At 34.3% G+C, this 23,178-nt stretch overlaps 1 protein-coding gene and 1 pseudogene across 1 annotated transcript in view; both read left to right on the forward strand.

Annotated features, from left to right (window-relative positions):
• Positions 1-23,178, forward strand: part of LOC102127491 (uncharacterized) — a 68,695-nt gene that overhangs the window by 41,705 nt on the left and 3,812 nt on the right. The window lies entirely within an intron of this gene.
• Positions 10,930-13,273, forward strand: LOC123570483 (ribosomal protein uL30-like; annotated as a pseudogene).

A 23,178-nucleotide genomic window follows, 5' to 3' on the forward strand; every position in this document is an offset into this window, starting at 1 on the left:
AAGCCTTTTACGAGTCCTCAGTTCATAGCAGACATAAAATAATTTATATTGGAGAAAAACTCTATGAACCCAAAAGATGGGACAATGCTTTTAACAACACGTCAAACTTTTTTTTTTTTTTTTTTGATGGAGTCTCACTCTGTCACCCAGGCTGGAGTGCAGTAGCATGTTCTCAGCTCACTGCAAGCTCCGCCTCCTGAGTTCATGCCATTCTCCTGCCTCAGCCTCACGAGTAGCTGGGGCTACAGGCGCCTGCCACCATGCCCGGCTAATTTTTTGCATTTTTTAGAGATGGGGTTTCACCATGTTAGCCAGGATGGTCTCTATCTCCTGACCTCATAATCCACCTGCCTTGGCTTCCCAAAGTCCTGAGATTGCAAGCATGAGCCACTGTACCCAGCCCACCTCAAACTTTTGGAAATATGTTCCCAGACCCCAGAAATGTGAAGAATATGTCAAAGACTTTAAATGGTTGTCAGTCTTGATTGTAGGTAAGATACTTCATACTGTAGAAAACTACATATGTGAAGAATGTAACAAAACTTTTAGTGCTCACATTTTATTGCACAAGAAAGCATTTATACTTGAGAAAAAAACTGTAGAATTATAAAGAATGTGGAAAAGCCATTGATATCTACTCATAGCATCTAAGAACTCAATAAAAGCATTGTAAGTGTAATTACTGGCAAAATATCTTTCAGAAAATATAAACCGTTAAAGTGAAGAAGAGTATTCATTCTGAAGACAAACATTACAAATGTACAGGGTGTTGTAGTATGATTACTTGTGTCATAGACATTATTGTACAGATTTTGTATTAGAGGAAAACCCTGAAACAGTTTCTCAAACCTTGTTCAACATAAGGGAATTTATATTGGAGAAAAACCTAATAAATGTAATGATTTTGAATGAAGAATTGTTAAAAAATGACAGCAAAAAAAACACCAGAGTTGATAGTAAAATATATTTTCACAGATAGATGCAGTAAATATGAAAAAGACATTTACTTCAAAATTAGGTGTATGTCAACATCAGATATTTCACAGTTGAAATTTCAGCTAAGGCACTGACCCTCCAGACATTACACTAAATCAGAGTGTTGAGTGTAGAAAATTACCCAAAACTAAAGATGTTAGGTAAATTATTTGTAAATAACTTTAAGAAAACAGGAGAGTTACAATTGCATTCAAAGTATACTATTTTCAATGAAAAAACTTAGTTTTTTGGGGGGGGGGGGGAATTAGTAGTGATACAATTCATCTCACAAATTACTTCATGCTGTATCTTTTATTTTAGTGGTCATAATAAAAATCATAGAAAAATATAAATAATATCCATACATTTCTAAGTCCTGAATAAGTATTTTTAAAAATTTGTTTTTATTTGAACATGTGAACTCTGCCCACAAACACATACAGACTTTGAGTGCTGATTCACATAAAGTTAAATACACACGTTAGTCTAATGATACGCCTTAATTGTAATAGAATCGTAGAGTGTATTTGTGTGTGTATGAGTTTTACCTATTTTCAGAAAAAAAGCAATATTGGAACAAAACAAATTAGTAAGGTGTCTAACTCACTAAACTAAAAACCTCAAGAATGCTGAATGCAAATCTGTTTAATTCATTACTGTACACACTATTTTTCCTGTTACTTATAATTTGTTTTTTGTTTTGTAGTATAAGATGTTATTAATTGTGAGCTGGTTAGTAATTTTCATAAAATTTTGTAGGGCACATGAAGTAATTTTTAGATGTAATTTCATAATTAGTATACTTACACTTTTTTAGTTAGAGCATTGTGTTCAATTGGAGAACCTTCTGTAAGCTTTCTATCTAGTTGTTCCTTTTACATTTTAAAATTGACATAAGTAAATTTATTGGCTTATGACGTAAGTCAGTTTATTCAGATAACTACTTGGGAGGCTTCATGAGTCATAAGAATTTTGGGTTTGTCTTTTTTTGTTTTTTCTGTCTGCTGGTGTTTTTTTTTTTTTTTTTTTTTTTTGAGACGGTGTCTCACTCTGTCCCCCAGGCTGGAGTGCAGTGGGATGATCTTGGCTCACTGCAACCTTCACCTCTCAAGTTCAAGTTCCCCTGTCTCAGCCTTCCCAGTAGCTGCGATTACATGTGCCTGCCATGACACCTGCCTGATTTTTCTGCGTTTAGTTTCATCATGTTGGCCAGGCTTGTCTTGAACTCCTGGCCTCAGGTGATCTGACAGTCTCGGCCTCCCAAAGTGCTGGGATTACAGGTGTGAGCCACCACACCTGGCAAAGATGTTTTGATATATTAATGTAGCAAACAAAAATGACAGTGCTTATGTAACAGATGCTCTGTAATTTCTGCTGGAGTTAGTTTGCAAGTTCAAGTCAGAGATGGAAAATATCAATGGTGAAGAAATAACATTGATTCTTCATGTGGACAGAACGTTTTTTTCCTGGCTGCACAGCTGACACTTGATTGATTTGAAGATGACTTCTGCTTTTATTTTCTGATTATCTTCAGTTTTTTCGTCTTAGGTGTATTCCAACTATGTATGCATCACAGACCTTCTTTTTCTGTGTTATGGCTACAGTGTTCTCACTTTCATTTTTATGCCATGTCATTTCACATGGTACATTGTAGATTTTGATGAGAAAGTTGTTTTTTGTTTTGTTTTTTGAGATGGAGTTTCACTCTTGTTGCCCAGGCTGGAGTGCAGTGGTGATCTCGGGTCACCACAACCTCTGCCTCTTGGGTTTAAGTGATTCTCCTGCCTCAGCCTCTGGAGGAGCTGGGATTACAGGCATGTACCAACACACCCGGCTAATTTTGTATGTTTAGTAGAGATGGGGTTTTTCCATGTTGGTCAGGCTGGTCTCAAACTCCCAGCTGCAGGTTATCTGCCCCTTGGCCTTCCAAAGTGCTGAGATTACAGGCGTGAGCCACTGCTCACGGCCTGAAAGTTGGTATTTTTAATGTACTAAAAGTTGGTTTTAACTGGAGAGTTTGCATATCAGTATAACTTTGACATCAGGTAAAGGCATACATTATCCACAGGGGAGAGAATTAAATCATTTAACATTGTTTTTCTTTGTTTGTAGAAGAAAAATTTTAAAAGATTCTTATACAGAGTGTGCCAAATATAAAATATATCTTTGAAATTAAATTTTTAACAGTTAATGGTAAGGAATTTTTAATGTTTTGTGATATAGCACAACTTATGTTTCCATGCAGAATTTTCTGTATTTAAGCGTGAATGTTAAAATTTGCAAAATAATAAAATTACCTCTGTAGATTTTAAATTTGAATAATTTTTGATATTGATATTACAGTTTGAAGGAATTTCTCACTTCTTTTGTATAATCTTTTTATTGGGTGAAGTTTAGCATACAGTTTTTATACTTAGTCACCTAACTGTAGCTAACTCCTTGGCTATTTTCTCTGGAAAACGTGAAGATTATGCCAGTTTTTGAATTAAAAGATTTTCTGTTATTTTGCTCGCAAACTTATTTACTGTGTTCACAGAGTGGCCAGTCATAGGACCACCAGCAATGCCTGCACTTTTACTATCTTTAATTCCATTAGCATCATCACCAGAAACTCCAGGTGTCCCAAACTTAAAGTAAAAGCCCTAAAATACACTGGCTTCTCCCAGGCACTGTGCTGTGTCCAGAACATGATGTTAACTATCAGAGTTTCTATGGTTATAATTGACAAATGACAAAACAGCACAAAACTATATATTGTTAGTACTATTCAGGCAAGTTTATGACAAATAGAGACCATATTTGAACTATTGTTAACTTTCTATAAAGTTTTAAAAATATTATTTTAACTTGATAGAGGAAAAGGGTATTCTTTAAAATATGATATTTTGAAGTATATATACATTGTCAAATGCTTAGTTGTATGTAATAAATGCATTAACTCACAGAATCAACATTTTTGCGGTGGGACCACATGGCATTGTCTTAGTATTTTTCAAAAATACAAATACATTATTATGCACTATAGTCACCATGCTGTACAATAAATCTCTTATTCTTCCTATGCAACTATAGTTATGTATTCTTGGATAGACATTTTTCCAACCCCCCTTTTCTTCTAAATACCTTGGCACCTGGTGGTCACTATTTTACTCTGTACTTCAGTGAGATTAAGTTTTTTAGAATCCATGTGTAAGTGGAATCATAAGATACTAGTCTTTCTGTGACTAGCTTAATTCAACTAATCTCTTCCAGATTAATCCATGTCATCTAAAATAATAGAATTTTTTAAAAGGTAAATAATCCATTTTGTATATATACCATATTGTATTCATTTATGTATTAGATGTTGAACAGTTAATTCTACATTTGGGCTATTGTGAAGAGTGCTGCAAACAACATAGAAGTGCAAGTATTTGTTCATTCTTATTTTATGGTGAATATATATCTAAAAGTGCAATTACTGTATTATATGGTAGATTGATTTTAAATTTTTTTCAGAAATCTCTCTTTTTTTTAATGGCGGTCCTCATTTATGTTCAAACCAATAGTGTGCAGGCATTTTCTTTACATCTTTACCAACGCTCTTTTTCATTTGGTAAGAATTTTTGTAACAGGAGTGATTTGATAGCTCATAGGTATTTTTTGTTGCCTTCCTCTGACAATAATTGACATTGAGCATTTTTTAATATATCTCTTGGCCATGTCTTTTCTTGAAAAATATTTAAGATTTTTGCTCATAGTTATTTGTTTTTTGTTGTGTAGTCATTTGAGTTTCTTGCATATTTTATATATTATCCCCTTGTCATTCAATAATTTGCAAATACTTTCTCCCATTGTTTAGTTGTCTTGTAATGTTGATTATGTTAGATTCTGTACAGCAGGTTTTTAATTTGAAATAATCTGACTCTTCCATTTTTTCTTTTATTCTCTGGGATTTTGAGGTTAAATTTAAAATGTCATTGCCCAGACCAATGTTGTGAGCCTTTTAGTCTGTATGTTTATAGTAGAGTTTCCAGTCTTACATTTAAGTAACTAATTTATTTTGAATTCTGAGATGAGGATCTCATTTTATCGCTTTGAATGTGGATATAAAGTTTCCTCAACACCATTTATTGAAGATACTGCCTTTTCCCTAAGAAACTGTCACCTTTTTAAGTATGTTACTGGTATTTTGATAGAGGTTGCATTATATCTGTAGATCATTATGTGTAATAGAGATAGTTAACATATATTAATGCCAATTCATGAATGAGTAATATTTTCCATTTTTGTGTTATTTAATGTTTTTAGAGTATAATGTAAAGTGTTTCACCTTTTTGGTTGAGTTTATTTCAAAGTGTAGTTACTACAGTTATTGTGGATAAGATTGTTTTTAAATTTCATTTTGATATAGTTGTTAGGGTATAGAAGTCCTACTGACTTTAGGATGTTGCTTTTGTGTTTTGCAAGTTTAATGAATTTGTTTAATAGTTCTGATAGTTTTTAGTAAAGTGTTCAACTTTTCTATACATACGATTATGTCATCTTTGAACAGGATAATTTAAATTCTTTTATTCAATCTGAATTCGTTTGATTTTATTCTCTAATTTCTCTATCTTGGACATTTTGTACCATGTTTAGTAGGACTGAAGAAAGTGGACATCCTTGTTCTAGCTCATAGAGTGAAAGCTTATAACTTTTCCTGTTTAGTATGTTCTTAGTTTTTTTTTTTTTTTTTTTTTTTTTTTTTTTTTTTTTTTTCTATGCATGAGATTTATTGGCTTGAGATGATTTTTCCTATACCTAATTTTTTCAGAGATTTATCATAAAGGGATGTTAAATTATGTCAAACTATTCTACATCTATTTAAATTTTAGAGTTGTGAAATCATAACTAATCTTACATAAATAAAAAAAAGTTTTAAAGACTATTATGAACATCACTGTGCATGCAAATTACAAAATTTGTAGAAAATAAATAATTTTCTGAGTACCCACAACTTCCTAAGATTGAACCAGAAGAAACAGAAGTCTTGAACAGAGCAAAAATGTATAAAATGTATAATGAGATTGAATAAGTAATACAAAACATACCAATCACAAAAAGTCCTGGATGACTGGGTGCAGTGGCCCATGCCTGTAATCCCAACACTCTGGGAGGCCATGGCAGGTGGATCACCTGAGGTCGGGAGTTCAAGACCAGCCTGAAAAACATGGAGAAACCCTGTATCTACTAAAAATACAAAAATTAGGCAGGCGTGGTGGCACATACCTGTAATCCCAACTACTTGGGAGGCTGAGGCAGGAGAATTGGCTCAACCTGGGTGGTGGAGGTTGTGGTCAGCTGAGATCATGCCATTGCACTCCAGCCTGGGCAACAAGAGTGAAACTCTCAGAATAATAATATAATAATAATAATAATGAATAATAATAATAAGCCCTGGATCAGATGAATTCACAGCCAAATCCTACTACATATACAAAGATGAGCTGGTACTATACTGAATGTATTCCAAGAAAATCAAGGTGAGATTCCACCCTAACTCATGTGAAATCGGTATTGTCTTGATACTAGAATCTAGTGAAGACACAACAATAACAAAAGAAAAACACAGGCCAATGTTCCTATGAACATTAAAACAAATTCTCCCTGAAATACCAGCAAGCTGAATTCATGAGTAAATATTTTGCCACAATCGTGTGAGTTTTATTCTGTATTCAAGAATGTTCCATTATATGCAAGTCAATAAGTGCAATTTACCTTGTAAAAATAATAGCAAAAAGTTATTAACTAAATAGATGCAGAAAAAGCACTCAAGAAAATCCAATATTTATGGGGCAATGACAAAATATACCTCAAAATAGTAAGAGCCATCTATTACAAATTCTCAACCAACATCATACTGAACAAGCCAATGTGGATGCATTCTTCTTATGAATAGAAGTAAGACCAGAATATCTACTGTAAATATTCCTGTCAACATAGTTCTGAAAGTCCTAGCCAGAGCAGTCTAACAAAAGGCATTTATATAACAATAAAGTCAAATTATTTTCACTGATGACATAATTTTCTACCTAGATTTCACAAAAAGACTTCTAAGCCTAAAAATGACTTCAGCGAAGTCTCAGAATATAAAATCAATATAGACAAATGAGTAGCATTTCACACACCAATAACTTTGAAGCTGAGAACAAAATTGAAAACATGGTTCTGTTTACAATAGACACAAAAAATAATACCTAGAACTACGTTAAATCAAGGAAGTAACATCTCTACAAGGAGAACCACAAAATACTGCTGAAAGAAATTAGAGACAACACAAATATTAACGGAAAAGCATTCCATGCTCATTGAATTGAATAGTCAATATAATTCAAATGTTTGGGCTGACTAAAGCAACCTGCAGATTAAGTGTTATTTCTATCACGCTATCAATGCCATTTTTATAGAAAAAAATACTATTCTAAAATTTATATGGAAGAATAAAAATGCCCAAATAGCCAAGGCAACTTTACACAAAAAGAACCTGGAGGCCCCACATTACCTGAGTTCAAACTGTACTACAAACTACAGTTACCATTATAACATGGTTCTGTTGCAATAATATACATATAGACCCCTGGAACAGAAGAGAGAGCCCTGAAATAAAGGTAGACTTCTACAACCAACTTATTTTTGACAAAGTCAATAGAAATAGATGAATGGGAATTAACTCGTTGTTCAATAAATGGTACCAAGAAAATTGGTTAGTCATGTGCAGAAGAAGAAAACTGGACCCCTACCTCTTACCATATAAAAAACATGAATAAAGATAGATTAGTAACTGTGAGACTTCAAGCTATAGAAATCCTAGATGAACACCTAGAAATTATTCTAGATACTGGCTCCTAAATAAAATTTATGACTAACATTTTAAAAGTGAATGCAACACAAAAATAAAAAATTCCATCTAATTAAAGAGCTTCTACATAGCAAAAGAAACCATTAGCCAAGTAAACAGACAACCTGCATTATGGAATTAAATATTTGTAAACTGCATATAAAAAGGATTAATATACAGAATTTATGAGAAATTTAATAAGCAAAAAAGGAGACAAATAGGCACTTCCCAAAGGAAGACCTAAGAGCTGGCAATAAACATGCAAAAAGTTGCTCAATATTCATAATCATCAGAGTCACGTACATCAAAATGACAGTGTGGTGCCATTTTACACCAGTTAAAATTGCTAGTATTAAAAAGTGAAAAAACAGATGTTGTAGTTTTGAAGAAAAGGAAATTTTTATACACTTGGTGAGAATGCAAATTAATTCAGCTCCTGTGGAAAGCAGTTTGGAGATTTCTCAAAGAACTAAAAATAAAATTGCTTTTTGACCCATCAACCTTATCAGTGGGTATATAGCCAAAGGAGAATAAATTATTTTGCCAAGAAGATACTAAATAATCACTTGTTTATTGAAGCACTATTTACAAAAACAAAGACATATAATTAAACGAGGTACTTAGGAATCTTAGATTGGATAAGAAAGATACTAAACAATCACTTTGTTTATTGAAGCACTATTTACAAAAACAAAGACATATAATTAAACGAGGTACTTAGGAATCTTAGATTGGATAAGAATAATGAGGTACTTATACACTGTGCAATACTATACAGCCACAGAAAATAATAAATAATTTTTTTGTGCAGCAACATGTATATAGCAGAAGGCCATATTCTAAGCTAATTAACACAAATCAGAAAAACAAATACCACATGTTTTTACTTATATGTGGGAGCTAAACATTCGGTGCACATGGAAAAAGATGGAAACAGTAAACACTGGGAATTTTAAAAAGAAAAAAGGGAGACAAGTATTGAGAAACTATCGGATCTGATGTATGCTGCTTGGGAAATGGGATTAAGTGCCCAAGCCTCAACATCATGCAATTTACCAATGTTACAAATCTGCATATGTACCTTCTGAATTTAAAATAAAAATAATTAAATCCTTTGTGGTATAATGACATGTTAGATTTCTCCAATTCTGGGTTAACAGTTGTAATTAGTGGTGAAAGAATTATTTACTCCTTAAGGCATAGGAATGAATGTTTGTTTACCAGGACTCTTTGCATTCTATAAGCTGCTATCTCTGAAAACTCTTGACCTATAGCCCGAGAAGTGTTTTTATCCCTAAATATGCAGCTAAAACAAATGACTCTACATCTTTATCATTTATTATCTGTACAGTAGACTATAGAGTTAATTTGTAACTCTACTCTTGGGGTAAAATGGTATGTTTAATCCCTTTTTTTCCAGAATGAACCATTTTTGAAAATGTGAGGCTGTGAAAATCCTGCTAAATTGCTGAATTAGGAAAAGGAAATATTTTTTAAAAACGCATAAAAGTCTTACTGCCATGGCTCAATAATGATGAAACAGACAGTGTGGGTTATTCGAGACCTACATTGCTGCAAATGCTCTTCCATCACAATCATTCTGGTAAAAAAAGGAACAATGGGTTAAGAAGGTTTAGAATACTTTTCTGATTCAATTGCAGTGTTAGATTTCTGTTTTTATTTGCTATATAGAAGTCTGTACTTCAACAAAAGATGCCATGAATTTCAAGTTAATATGCTTACACATATATTCTCTGTAGAAGGGTACTAATGTGTTTGAATCGAAGTGCAGCATTTGTGGCCAGGCACAATGGCTCCTGCGTGTAATCTCAGCACTTTGGGAGGCTAAGGTGGGCGAATCACCTGAGGTCAATGAGATCAGACTGGCCAACATGGTGAAGCCCCATCTCTACTAAAAATACAAAATTAGCTTGGCATGGTTGTGCACACCTGTAATCCCACCTACTCGAGAGTTTAAGGCAGGAGAATCGCTTGAACCCAGGAGGCAGAGGTTGCAGTGAGCCAAGATTGCACCATTGCACTCCAGCCTGGGTGACAAGAGTGACTCCATCTCAACAACAACAACAAAAATGTAGCACAAGACCTTTCTTGTGCTGCTCTGTTTGTGTGAAATAGGAAGGCAGAAAGTAAAGCAGAGTCAATCATGATATTTCTAGTTTCTACAGTGACAGCATCTGAAATCTAGTGTTAAGTCAACTAGAAATAATGATAGTATTTACAAACTGAGAAAAAACAATTCTTTATATTTTTAGTTTATTTTTTATAGCTTATAAAATGTAGTTTCTGAATTATTAAGTTAAACAACTTGAACATGCAGATACATAAAATTTCATCTGGATGATAGTATTAATATTTTAATAGCTTATGATTTTGAGTTACAATTGCCTCACTTGGTTTACCTGAAAGCAGTAGTTTATTTTCTAAGTATAAATAGAGAATAGGCTTTCCATAATCCTAAGTATAGAGATCCTTTAAGATTAATACTATGATTATATCTGAATAAAATTTATAGATTTCAAGTAACAGAAATTTTGATTTTTTAATAGATGTGAAAAAGCAATGAAATAATTTGTTAAAGTGAGTTTTTTAAAAAAACTTCACGTGTTCAGTAAATAACATTTGAAACCACATTGTGACTGACCAGTAATTCCAATCTATTTTATTTTAGTCACTGAGAAAACTTAATTATTCAACAAAGGTATTTTTATATTAGTGGTTTTGAAACTTTCAGAAACTAGATCACTCAATGGATAATGATGTGTATGCAGACTACAAATATTCTATATAATGAGGCTCATTTTACGTTTTAATATAAAAATTCAATATATTTTAAAAATAAAATTATTGCCTTTTTAAGTCAGAAGAGGGATGCCATTGTTAGAATTAATCTACCAAAGTATTTGTTTTAGACTTAATAATAACTACTTTAAACTGAAAATCAAGTTCTACATACTAGCTAAGGGTTAAAAAATGGTATTTAAATTTCTCTTTATTTCTACTAAATTAGAAAATTTAAAGCCGAAATGCGAAGTCAGGAATGAAAACAAGCATTGGATTAGAGTGTGTTTGGCATAATGGTTAAGACTGAAACTCAGTATCAGGTGGTTCCTGATTGCGTCCCAGGTCAGCCAATTATGGGCTGTATGACCTGAATAGTTTTATGTCCTGTCTGTGCTTGACTCCTCAGCTGTACACCGAGGATAATACTGCCCAAATCCTAGGGTTTTGGTAAAATGGAAGCAATTAATGCAAATAAAGGTGCCAGAAGAGTACACAGCACATAGCAAGTGTATGGACAATTTATAAGCTCTTATTTGTTGATTCTGTTAGATCATGATAAATGCTAATCCTGAAAACAAGGTGGCCACATTAGTAGTTTGTAACCCGTTTTCATTCTTATTCAGTCTGTGGTAAAATAGAGGTTGGCAAATTCCCATATATTCATATATGACATGGGTATAAATATGAAAAGATTTCTTATTGAGTACTATTCACACTCCAGTAACACTAGACAAATAAGTATTTAAATACTGGATGTTTGTCAATTTTAAAATTAGAGAAGGAGGCAAACTCTTTTTTCATCTATTGAATAAATTCCTTATGTTCATTTGTTAAATTTAAATGTAGTTTAAAAATATAAATTCAAATAACTTTTCTTCTCTAACAAGTGAAGGAAATTATTTATTTAGATATTTAGAGAATTTTAAAGAGTTGCTTTAGAGTCTTTTAAAGTATTATATTGTTTTGAACATAAAAAATCAACATTTGATTCCTGAGTGTTGGGTTCAGACTATTCATGATATTAAAAGTTTACTTACCTACATCACGAAATGAGCAAGCCAGTTGAAATAAAAATATATATGTGTATGTTTCCTGGAATTTTAAGAGGAAAAAACATTTTTTCTCTAGTCTAATTTCTTAAAGTTTTTCTCTCTCTTTTTTTTTTAATTACTAGTATTTTAGATTGACAAATTAAAGATGCATACATTTATGGGATACAATGGGATGTTTTAATATAGGTATATAATATGAAATAAGCCATATTAAATAACATTTATCAGCTCACTTAGCAATCATTTTTTGTGGTGAGACATTTGAAATTTACTCACGGTTATTTTGAAATATATAATACAGTACAGTTTACTAGAGTCATGCTGCTGTGTAATAGATCTCAAAACTTATTTTCCCTATTTGAAACCTTGTACCCTTTGATCAACAACTTCTTATTTTCTTCCCACCACTCCCAGCCTCTAATAACCACTATTCCACTTTCTACTTTTTTGAGTTAAACTTTGTTAGATTCTACATATACATGAGATCATGCAGTATTTGTCTTTCTTTGTCAGGTTTATTCCGTCTAGCATGGTGTCCTCCAAATTTATCTATATTGTTTTAAATAGTAAGATTTACCCCTTTTTAAGACTAAATAGTATTCCATTGTGTATCTATACCACATTTAAGAAAATTAATTTAGATATATTAATGTATTCATCTATTGGTTTGAAACAATCGTTTCTTATTTAGGGATTTTTTTTGTCAAAGCAGGTGTGTCTCAGATTACTAGAAGTGAAACCTCCTGCCTTGGAATTGCCAGATAAACATTCCTTGGCCTTTGTTGTATGCATCAAAAGGATTGATGGCGTCAGTTTACTGGTGCAGAGAACCATTGCAAGTCTTCGCCTAAAGAAAATTTTTAGAGGTGTGTTTGTAAAAGTCACCCCCACCCAGAACCTAAAAATCTGCTTATAGTGGAAGCTTATATAGTGGGACCTTATGGGACCTGGGGATTTCCAAATCTGAAGTCTGTCCAGGATCTCATTTTGAAACGTGGACAAGCCAAGGTCAAGAATAAGACCATCCTTCTGACAGACAACACAGTGATTGAGGAGCATCTGGGGAAGTTTGGTGTCATTTGCTTGGAAGACTAGTAATGAAATTGCCTTTCCAAAGAAGCATTTCCAGGAGATCTCATGGTTCTTGTGCCCTTTCCACCTCTCAGTGGCCTGTCATGCTACCAAAAATAGAACAGGCTTCCTCAAGGAAATGGGCACACCTGGGTATCGAGGTGAACACATCAAGCAGCTTACCCGTCAGCTGAACTAGACCCATTTGCCAAAACTGCAGTGAATTTTTATCAATGAAATGGAAGCATGTTTTTGGCTTTTTGGAGAATTTGTATCAAGTATATTCAGAGAAGATTATTTTCCAGTTTATCTTCAAAAACTGGAAAGGAAGGGTCAAAGAAAAGACAGTAGCTTATATTCACGGCAAGTAACTCTCATCACAGTCCAGTTCCAAGGAAAATTCTAGAGTTTTCCACATTGGCTGCCACCTTATCTGAAAGCAGCATATTCTATGGAGGAAGGAGTCCTGCTTTGTTCCATCTTCTATTCTAGGGTTTAATGTTGGTAAATGAGTAACTCTAACATTTGTACAAGCTCCCTAAGACTCCTGCAGCAATCAACCAAGCACAGGGACGTAATTGAATCTGGAGATTCCTGGGGACTTGTTTTGAAAAATACATGACATACATATAGGAAGAAAGACACAAAAGTAAATATTCATTTGTCTCTGCTGTAAGTCTATGTTCTAACTTTTCAGTGATGGCTTTGAGAGCTCTCAGACTTGACTGGCTCTAAGTGTATCTGGTGACTTTTGTATTCTAACCTGAAACTGGTTTAGTACTTTTTCCTAAAAGCTCAAGATTTGAGAATGGGGACTCCTTCACCAGAAAAACATGTATAAACTCAAAATGTTGCTTGCAGTTCTATGGTGTTTAGACCTTTCTCAATTACCTGTGCTCTTTACCGGTTTTGTTTGTTTTGTTTTTTGTTTTTGTCTTTGTTTTGAGATGGAGTCTCACTCTGTGCAGTGCAGTGGCATGATCTCAGCTCACTGCAGCCTCCACCTTGTGAGTTAAAGTGATTCTCCTGCCTCAGCCTCCCAAGTAGCTGGGATTACAGGCATGTGCCATCATGACTGGATAATTTTTGTATTTTTAGTAGAGGCGGAGACAGGGTTTTCACCATGTTGGCCAGGCTAGTCTCGAACTCCTGACCCCAAGTGATCTACCCGCCTCTGCCTCCCAAAGTGCTGGGATTACGGGTGTGAGCAACCGCACCTGGCCCTTGTGTACCTTATGTGAGGAAGTCCTGCTCTTAATCAGTATATGTCATGCAGACCCTGATCTTGCTACTCTTGTTCCATGTCCTGTAGAAGACCAAAGTTTACCAAGATAGCTTTTTCCCTTCATGTTGGCAGACAGTGTTGCCCCCTGCACCATCTGTAACTCAGAAATGCCCACTATTTCTCCCCCTGGGCTTCAGGATAGAATTATCTGGTTTTTCTGATGATCAGCACTCTCCCTTAAAACACAAATCAGGAAGGAATTAACAATTTTCTTCGTTTGGCATAAATGAAATTAGCACTGATTGGCTTTGTAGGCCCCAGACAGGCAGGCAGCTTAATTTGTTCCTTGCATATTCTAGTTTCCAGAAGTATTACCCCTTGTCCTGCTGGTAATGACATAGTAGCTAGCAGACCAGCAACTGGGTATCTGGGGATTTTAACCCTGAAAACAGTGGGTTTGATAGTGCTTGTGTTTTTCATCAGTGTCCACCCCAAGTGGGTCTGAAGTTCCTGCTACTGTCTTCACTTAGTTACCCCCCACTTGCCATCTGAGCAATTGGTGAGGATGTGCCAGGCCTAGGTTAAACTTGGAAACATGCTTGACCATTCTATTCCCTGCTCCTTTCAGATCAGTTTGGCTGCAATTTTGACACCTGGGACCCTCAAGCATAGCTGGGAAATCAAGTTAGAGGTATAACTGCCTTAAAATATGCCCACTTATGAGGTAATTAGATTGATTCTCTCCAGAGGTAACCTGCCAAGAAGAGATGCTATAGATGTTACTCTTATACTGTAAAACATTGTGAAATCAGATTACTTTAAAATGATGTATTACAAACTTATGGAAAAAGCAGGTATGACTATGGAAGCCCAAGGCTTATATCCCAGCTGTCTTACACTAAATATGGGTACAGTGTTTCCACTCTTGTCTAAAAATGGGAGCTAATACCCTCCAACCTGTTTGCCTGACATGGTGGTTAAAAGGATTAAGCAAAACAATAGTTTGTAATTTATTCTGTCAGAGCAAACTGATGGTAAATAAAAGGAATAAGTTGACTAAAAATAACTTTTTTTAAAAAATAAGAAAAACCATAAAACATGTTTGTAATTTATAATTGTAAACAAATAAAAGATATTATGAAAATCAAATTCACATCTTTGAATGGCTTGGCATAATAGCCATGTTTTTTTAAATGGCTAGATTACTGACAAAAAGCAAAGAAAATATTTTGGTTTTGCTCAATCATTAAGTTTTTGACCTTCTAAATCTAAAATACTGCCAAAAGGATTTGAAGGGAATATTTTTTAGGTGGCTTCTTAGGGTTTCCAATGCAATACAAGAAGAATTTTGATAGGCCAAAAAAAAAATGCATTCTACATACACAAATTTCTCTTCTCTGATTGGTTTAACATTGAAAATTGAAGGTTGAAAATTTAGTGTCTCAGTATAGAGTAAAAATATTTATTTTTCAGTCAAGCAAATAATTCTGTAAAACTAATGGGTAACAGAAACCTTTAGCTGACCAAAATAAATAAATAAATAAATAAATAAATAAATAGTATGACTATATTCAGTAAGTATCTAGCCATGCAATTGGCAGCCCAATTAAATTCAACCCCCAATATGTGCAGGTGAAAAGCATTTATGTGCAATGTGCTGCACCTCCAGTTAGCACTTTCTTCTACCTGTCTACAGAGATACCAATTATCCCTAAGTAACTCAGAGTAAACACTGGGAACTGAGAATGCTGTGTGCAGAGTGATTGCTGGGAATATGGTTAATGCATTTCTTCCATATTAAAAAAAATCATGAATCCTCAAAAAGGCTTTTAGTAAAATACTTTATTTCTAGTGCTCAATTTGGATTCATGGAAAATTTAATATTCCGGGTAAGTCAGAGACACTTAAATGTCAACCAAATTTTATAAAACATATTTGAATGAGATCAAGTCTTTGGTGAGAATTTTATTAGTTAATTTAGAGAAAAATTTAAAACCAATACTTTGGGCCAAATAACAGTGTTTGGCATAGGAGTACCACCCAAACAAATGCTCTTCATCATCATTATCGTTAAAGTAGCAATAGCACCACATGCTTTCTGGAACCAGCTGGCCTGTTTTTCACTTGTGTAAAGTGGTGAATGCACTGAAATAGTGAAGGAGGGTAATATAAATTGAATTCTTCTGTGAAATACAATTTTTAATAAGAAGCATTTGTTGTAGAACTATAGATGAGTTCTACATGTATAGTTCTACAAATATAGATATTTGTATGAAGTTATATTTTTACTTTTAGTAACAGAATAACTTCATTCACAATATTCTCTTTTTCTGCTGTGTATTTGCTAGCTTTGGGTCAAATATTACCTGAGCTCAATAATGAATATTTATTTCACCACAAACATTTTATTACTGACAAATTTTAATATTTTGTTTAACATACATTAGCTTTTGGTGAAAAAAATTGTTTTTTAGTGTGTTGTTTATTGCTGAGAAGTGTCCATTCTGCCAAGAAGCTGCAATTGTCAGCTCTACCCACATTGACTAATACTGAGTGAAGTGATTGTGTGGATAAGAAGCAAATGAGTCTTTTCTGTATCTCCTTTATTTATTGACTGAAGAAAGAGGAGGATGCAGATATAAAACGAAAGAAGATATCCCAAAAATATCATGAAGAAGTCATCTTAACCAGAAAAAAAAGTAGGGGATGGTTATGTCAGCAGAAAAAATTATTTTGCTAAGCCTCTGAAATATTAGTATACAACCTGCATTGCTTTAACAGATGTATTATTTCTTCAGTTTTGATTCTTCAGGATATGATTTAATTCCCTGGTGAATCAAAACTGAGAGGAGAATAACTTATTTGTTAAAGTAAGAGTTGTAAAGAAGATCCATTACTTTTGACCAATATCTCCTCCACCCCCAACTCCAGGCAATCATCATTCTACTTTCTGCCTTTATGAATTTTTTTACACTCTACATAGAAATGAGATCATATGATATTTTTTTTTCTGTGCTGACTCATTTCATGTAGCACAATATTTCCCAGGTTCATCAGTGTTGTTGCAAATAACAACTTCCTAGCGTCCCATTGTGTAAATATACCACATTTTCTTTATCCATTCACCTGTTGATGGATACTTGATTTTTATCTTAGCTATTGTGAGTAATCCACTTCCTTCTCTTTCATTTGTGTTTATCTTTTTTCCTACCCTTTTTTATTTCCAGGAATAGTTTTAATTTTAAAATATAAATTATAATTGTTAAATACCTTGATTTTGATGCCTTCTTTTTGGTTAATATTATGATGGATTGAAAAATAAGTTTAAAAAAATACTTGGATTAAGGCCATTACTTCATTAGTAACATAATTGGAGACAAAACAGTAAGGAAAATCAATATTGATTAGTGAAATAATAATTAGCCCTGGTAGTTATTTTCTCTTCTACCTAACATGAAAGCTGCCTCTTTGTTTCATTTCTCCCAGTGGTGAGAAAGAGGCTTCTGATCAAATTGGTCAGCATAGAATTTTGTAAAATTTACTCTTTTGATCTGAAAATTAAACTAATCTATTACCAGTAAAGTTCCTGTGTTTTTTTTTGTTGTTGTTGTTGTTTGTTTGTTTTTTTAATTTGAGATAGAGTGTTGCTCTGTCACCTAGGCTGGAGTGCAATGGCACAATCTTGGCTCACTGCAACCTCGGCCTCCTGGGTTCAAGTGATTCTCCTGCATCAGCCTCCCTAGTAGCTGTGATTACAGGTGTGAGCCACCACGCCCAGGTAAATTTTTTTTTTTTTTTTGTATTTTTAGTAGAGACAGGGTTTCACCATGTTAGCCAGGCTGGTCTCTAACTCCTGACCTCAGGTGATCCGCCCACTTCAGCCTCCCGAAGTGCTGGGATTACAGGAGCCACCACGCCTGGCTGATTTTTTAATATGTATTGTTTTACTCTATTCTGTTTAAATTCTTCAGAAAAACTAAGCTGACAAAGCATGCATTTAAATTTTTTGGAATTAAAATTACTTAAAAACATTTTTTATAGAAACTAAAACTGGGCCGGGCGCGGTGGCTCACGCCTGTAATCCCAGCACTTTGGGAGGCCGAGACGGGCGGATCACGAGGTCAGGAGATCGAGACCATCCTGGCTAACACGGTGAAACCCCGTCTCTACTAAAAAATACAAAAAAAAAAACTAGCCGGGCGAGGTGGCGGGCGCCTGTAGTCCCAGCTACTCGGGAGGCTGAGGCAGGAGAATGGCGTGAACCCGGGAGGCGGAGCTTGCAGTGAGCTGAGATCCGGCCACCGCACTCCAGCCTGGGTGACAGAGCGAGACTCCGTCTCAAAAAAAAAAAAAAAAAAAAAAAGAAACTAAAACTAAAAATAATTTTAGATTCTTAGAAAACATCTCTCAAATGTTACCTTCCTCTGACAGTAGATATCTATTTTTCTATATTGCTATGAAACAGCTTTGTCTGTTTTCTGTGGCCAACTCCATCATTTCTATTCTATTTTGTTGTACAGTATTTATGTTATGAATTTTACATTTAAAAGTTATAGTCCATGGAATGTCATTTTCAAACAGTTGACAAACCTTTTTCCATGTAAAACTATCTGCTTAATTAACACTTTATTTTCACTCTTCAAAGTCATTTCAATTGGATGAAAAGCAAAGGGAAAGTTAGGTGAGTGTGCTGAGCTGGTCCTCTCTAGTGTCCATCTATTCAAATTCACACAGGTAATCTTCTAATGAAAGAGGATGCACTTCAACAGCAATGTGGAACACATGTGAAAAAAGAGAAAACACTGCCTTTCAGGAAAACGAGTTAATTGTTCTTATTCTGTGTGTGTGTTGATTGTAAAGTTGAGAATAAAGACTAAAGTGAGTGAGAGAGAGAGAGAGAGAGAGAGAGAGAGAGAGAATACATTAGTAGTGCAATGCAATGCAGATCCTATGCAACCTTCTTGTTTGTCAAACATACCCTGAATGGTTTTAAGTATTATGTTGCTGTATCCCTCACTTATTGGACTCTGATGATCATTTTCTACTTTAACAATTTAAATATGCACTACACATCATCCAGAGTCTTGTCCTTGATGCTTAAGTGCTCAGACATAAAGCTATTGAAAATATTATTGGTAAAAGATGTAGTTTTATTTATTTTGCTACAGAGCATTTGATGCTTGTAAGCTTAAATCCCTTGAACCTTTGAAAACATGGTTCAGTTTTTCCTTCATTTGGAAAGCCAAATTTAGTTAGGAGTAATAAAACAATAAACTTGAATATAAATCATATTGGAATTGAACCCAAATTATTAAATATTACATTTGATAAATGAATTTGTGTCAGAAATGTTTTTAAAATTTTGAATAGAAAGTGTGATAAAGCTTAAACTTGAGAAATACACATGCTTTTATGACAAATCATTTTCTGATTATTTAAAGTTTCAATTTTGCAGTGTTATATAGTAGACTTCAGTACAAGTTGGTTGTGTTTAAAATGTGAATACTAACATATCAGAGAAAAAATGTTAATAATAAAAAATACAAAACAAAGCGTGATTAGAATGTTGGTCATTGGAGACCTTGGAGTTTTTTGTTGTTGTTGTTGTGTTTTTAGTTAAAAATATTTAAATGAGAGAAACACAACAAAGGAGATGCGGCATAGAGTAATTTGTTGCAAAGGAGGAAGACTATTTTAAAAGTTAGGTGCAGAATAGCCAGTACATTCTGAGAGAAAAAGGATTCATGGCAGACGGTTTATAAGAATGAGACAGCAGATGTGTGGTATTATTTCTGAGGGCTCTGTTATGTTCCATTGGTCTATATCTCTGTTTTGGTACCAGTACCATGGTGTTTTGGTTACTGTAGCCTTATAGGATAGTTTGAAGTCAGGTAGCATGATGCCTCCAGCTTTGTTCTTTTGGCTTAGGATTGTCTTGGCAATGCAGGCTCTTTTTTGGTCCCATATGAACTTTAAAGTAGTTTTTTCCAATTCTGTGAAGAAAGTCATTGGTAGCTTGATGGGGATGGCACTGAATCTATAAACTACTTTGGGCAGTATGGTCATTTTCACGACATTGATTCTTCGTATCGTGAAAACATAGAATGTTTTTCCATTTGTTTGTGTCCTCTTTTATTTTGTTAAGCAATGGTTTGTAGTTCTCCTTGAAGAGGTCCTTCACATCCCTTATAAGTTGAATTCCTAGGTATTTTATTCTCTTTGAGGCAATTGTGAATGGGAGTTCACTCATGATTTGGCTCTCTGTTTGTCTGTTATAGTGTGTAGGAATTCTTGTGATTTTTGCACACTGATTTTGTATCCTGAGACTTTGCTGAAGTTACTTATCAGCTTAAGGAGATTTTGGGCTACTACCATCTGATCTTTGACAAACCTGATAAAAACAAGCAATGGGGAAAGGATTCCCTATTTAATCAATGGTGCTGGGAAAACTGACTAGCCATATGTAGAAAGCTGAAACTTGAGCCCTTCCTTACACCTTATACAAAAATTAATTCAAGATGGAGTAAAGACTTAAATGTTAGACTTAAAACCATAAAAACCCTAGAAGAAAACCTAGGCAATACCATTCAGGACATAGGCATGGGCAAAGACTTCATGACTAAAACACCAAAAGCAATGGCAACAAAAGCCAAAATTGACAAATGGGATCTAATTAAACTAAAGAGCTTCTGCACAGTGAAAGAAACTACCATCTGAGTGAACAGGCAGCCTACAAAATGGGAGAAAATTTTTACAATCAACCCATCTGACAAAGGGCTAATATCCAGAATCTACAAAGAACTTAAACAAGTTTACAAGAAAAAAATCAAACAACCCCATCAAAAAGTGGGCAAAGAATATGAACAGACACTTCTCAAAAGAAGACATTTATGCAGCCAACAGACACATGAAAAAATGCTCATCATCACTGGTCATCAGAGAAATGCAAATCAAAACCACAACCAGATACCATCTCACACCAGTTAGAATAGGATCATTAAAAAGTCAGGAAACAATAGGTGCTGGAAAGGATGTGGAGAAATAGGAACACTTTTACACTGTTGATGGGACTGTAAACTAGTTCAACCATTGTGGAAGACAGTGTGGTGATTCCTCGAGGATCTAGAACTAGAAATACCATTTGACCTGGTTATCCCATTACTGGGTATATACCCAAAGGATTATAAATCATGCTGCTATAAAGACATATGCACATGTATGTTTATTGCGGCACTATTCACAATAGCAAAGACTTGGAACCAACCCAAATGTCCATCAATGACAGACTGGATTAAGAAAATGGGGCACATATACACCATGGAATACTATGCAGCCATAAAAAATTGATGAGTTCTTATCCTTTGTAGGGACATGGGTGAAGCTGGAAGCCATCATTCTGAGCAAACTATGGCAAGGACAGAAAACCAAACACCGCATGTTCTCACTCACAGGTGGAACTGAACAATGAGAACATTTGGACATAGGGTGGGAAACATCACACATCGGGGCCTGTTGTGGGGTGTGGGGATGGGGGAGGGATAGCATTAGGAGATATACCTAATGTAAATGATGCATTAACGGGTGCAACACACCAACATAGCACATGTAGACATATGTAACCTGCATGTTGTGTACATGTACCCTAGAACTTAAAGTATAATAAAAAAAATAAATTATGGTAATGTTCACACACACAAAAAATGAGACAGTAAAAATTGTAACTAGGGAGACTCCATGGGAGTCTTATATAATTATTAGGAGATGGGAAGAGGTGTTACTAGTAAGCATGTTCTGGGTTGTCCTCTTGGTGCACATACACAGTGGGTGTACATGCTTGTTCATATGTCATATGCCTCATTAGCATCTTAAATCTCCACTCACGAGTGTGTTTTACACTATTATAATAAGTAAATGGTCAGTATGTTGACAGGTAAAATCAAAGTTTGCATGCTGTCTACAGGGAAAATTTCCTACTGGAGGTAGCTTTGCTTAAATCAGCTGGAATACAATGCAAATACTTTGGCTTATTGTGTTGATGATATGCAGTCACCATGCAATCACCATGGTTGCTGCATCCTGAGGACGTGGTGACTTTCTTGACCACCTATCCTGCCTCAATAGTACTTGTCTTGATTTATTTCCAACGATCAACTCTGGACTAATACTAAACTGTTTCATCAATATTGTCAGCAGTGGGAAAATCAAAATTCTTAAACATATTTGAGCTTGATTAGTGTCATTAGCTGTATCCCCAGAATAAATTATTTTACAGCCTTAGAGCTTCAATATTTATTATTAATCAAAGTACTATTTCCTCCAGGGCTGATTTAATTCATACATGGTGGCTATAAGTATTTTTCACTGAATGTCTTTTCTAAATATATTATAGTAATTATTTAAGAATAAAAATAAAACCACTCATGTTTCAAATATATTATAATCAATGTGTTATGTTTTGTCATATTTAATGTATTTATAATTTCTAAAATATGCCAAATAAGAATTTTATTATTTTTTTCCAGAATAACAGACTAAGGGTTTCTAAATCATGATTTTGCTTACTTTTGCATATGGTTTTGACTGCTACCATTGAATTTAGGTTGAATTTTAAATGCACTGTTTAGCTTGTGTGGTTTTTGGTTCATTTGTGAAAGCAAATATAATAGACTTCGACTAACTTGGCTTCATTTCTTCTCTCTTGCTCTTATTACATCTCGGGCTTTAAAAATGAGTAGGATTCAAAGAAGGTTGGTTTTGAATCAAGCAACAGAAAAATCCCAGGAAAGACTGAGGGAAATAGCTACTGGACATTGCCTTTCAGTGAGATTTATGCATGAAACAGAGTTCAATGAAATTCATAATATTATTCCAAGTTTGTTAAATTTAGAAACTGACTACTTACAACATATTGGGACACTTGTCTTAGTTTGTCTATGACACCCCTAGCTTGGGGAACTGGACATTACAGAAAAGGATATTGCTACTATAATAAGATTGGGAATAAATACTTACATGTTTGTAAACATTTCTCTTAATAATCCTTAGACACGTGTCATTCTTGCTCAGTCATGTTGGCACAACTGTTTATGATTCCAGAGACTGCTTCCCACCAAATTCAAGCCATGGTGTTTTCAGCTTTTTATGTTTTTTTTTTTTTTTCTTTTACCCAGTATGCTTCACAGTTGACATCATTA

The sequence above is a fragment of the Macaca fascicularis genome, chromosome 20, assembly GCF_037993035.2.
Source record: "Macaca fascicularis isolate 582-1 chromosome 20, T2T-MFA8v1.1".
Lineage (NCBI taxonomy): Eukaryota > Metazoa > Chordata > Mammalia > Primates > Cercopithecidae > Macaca > Macaca fascicularis.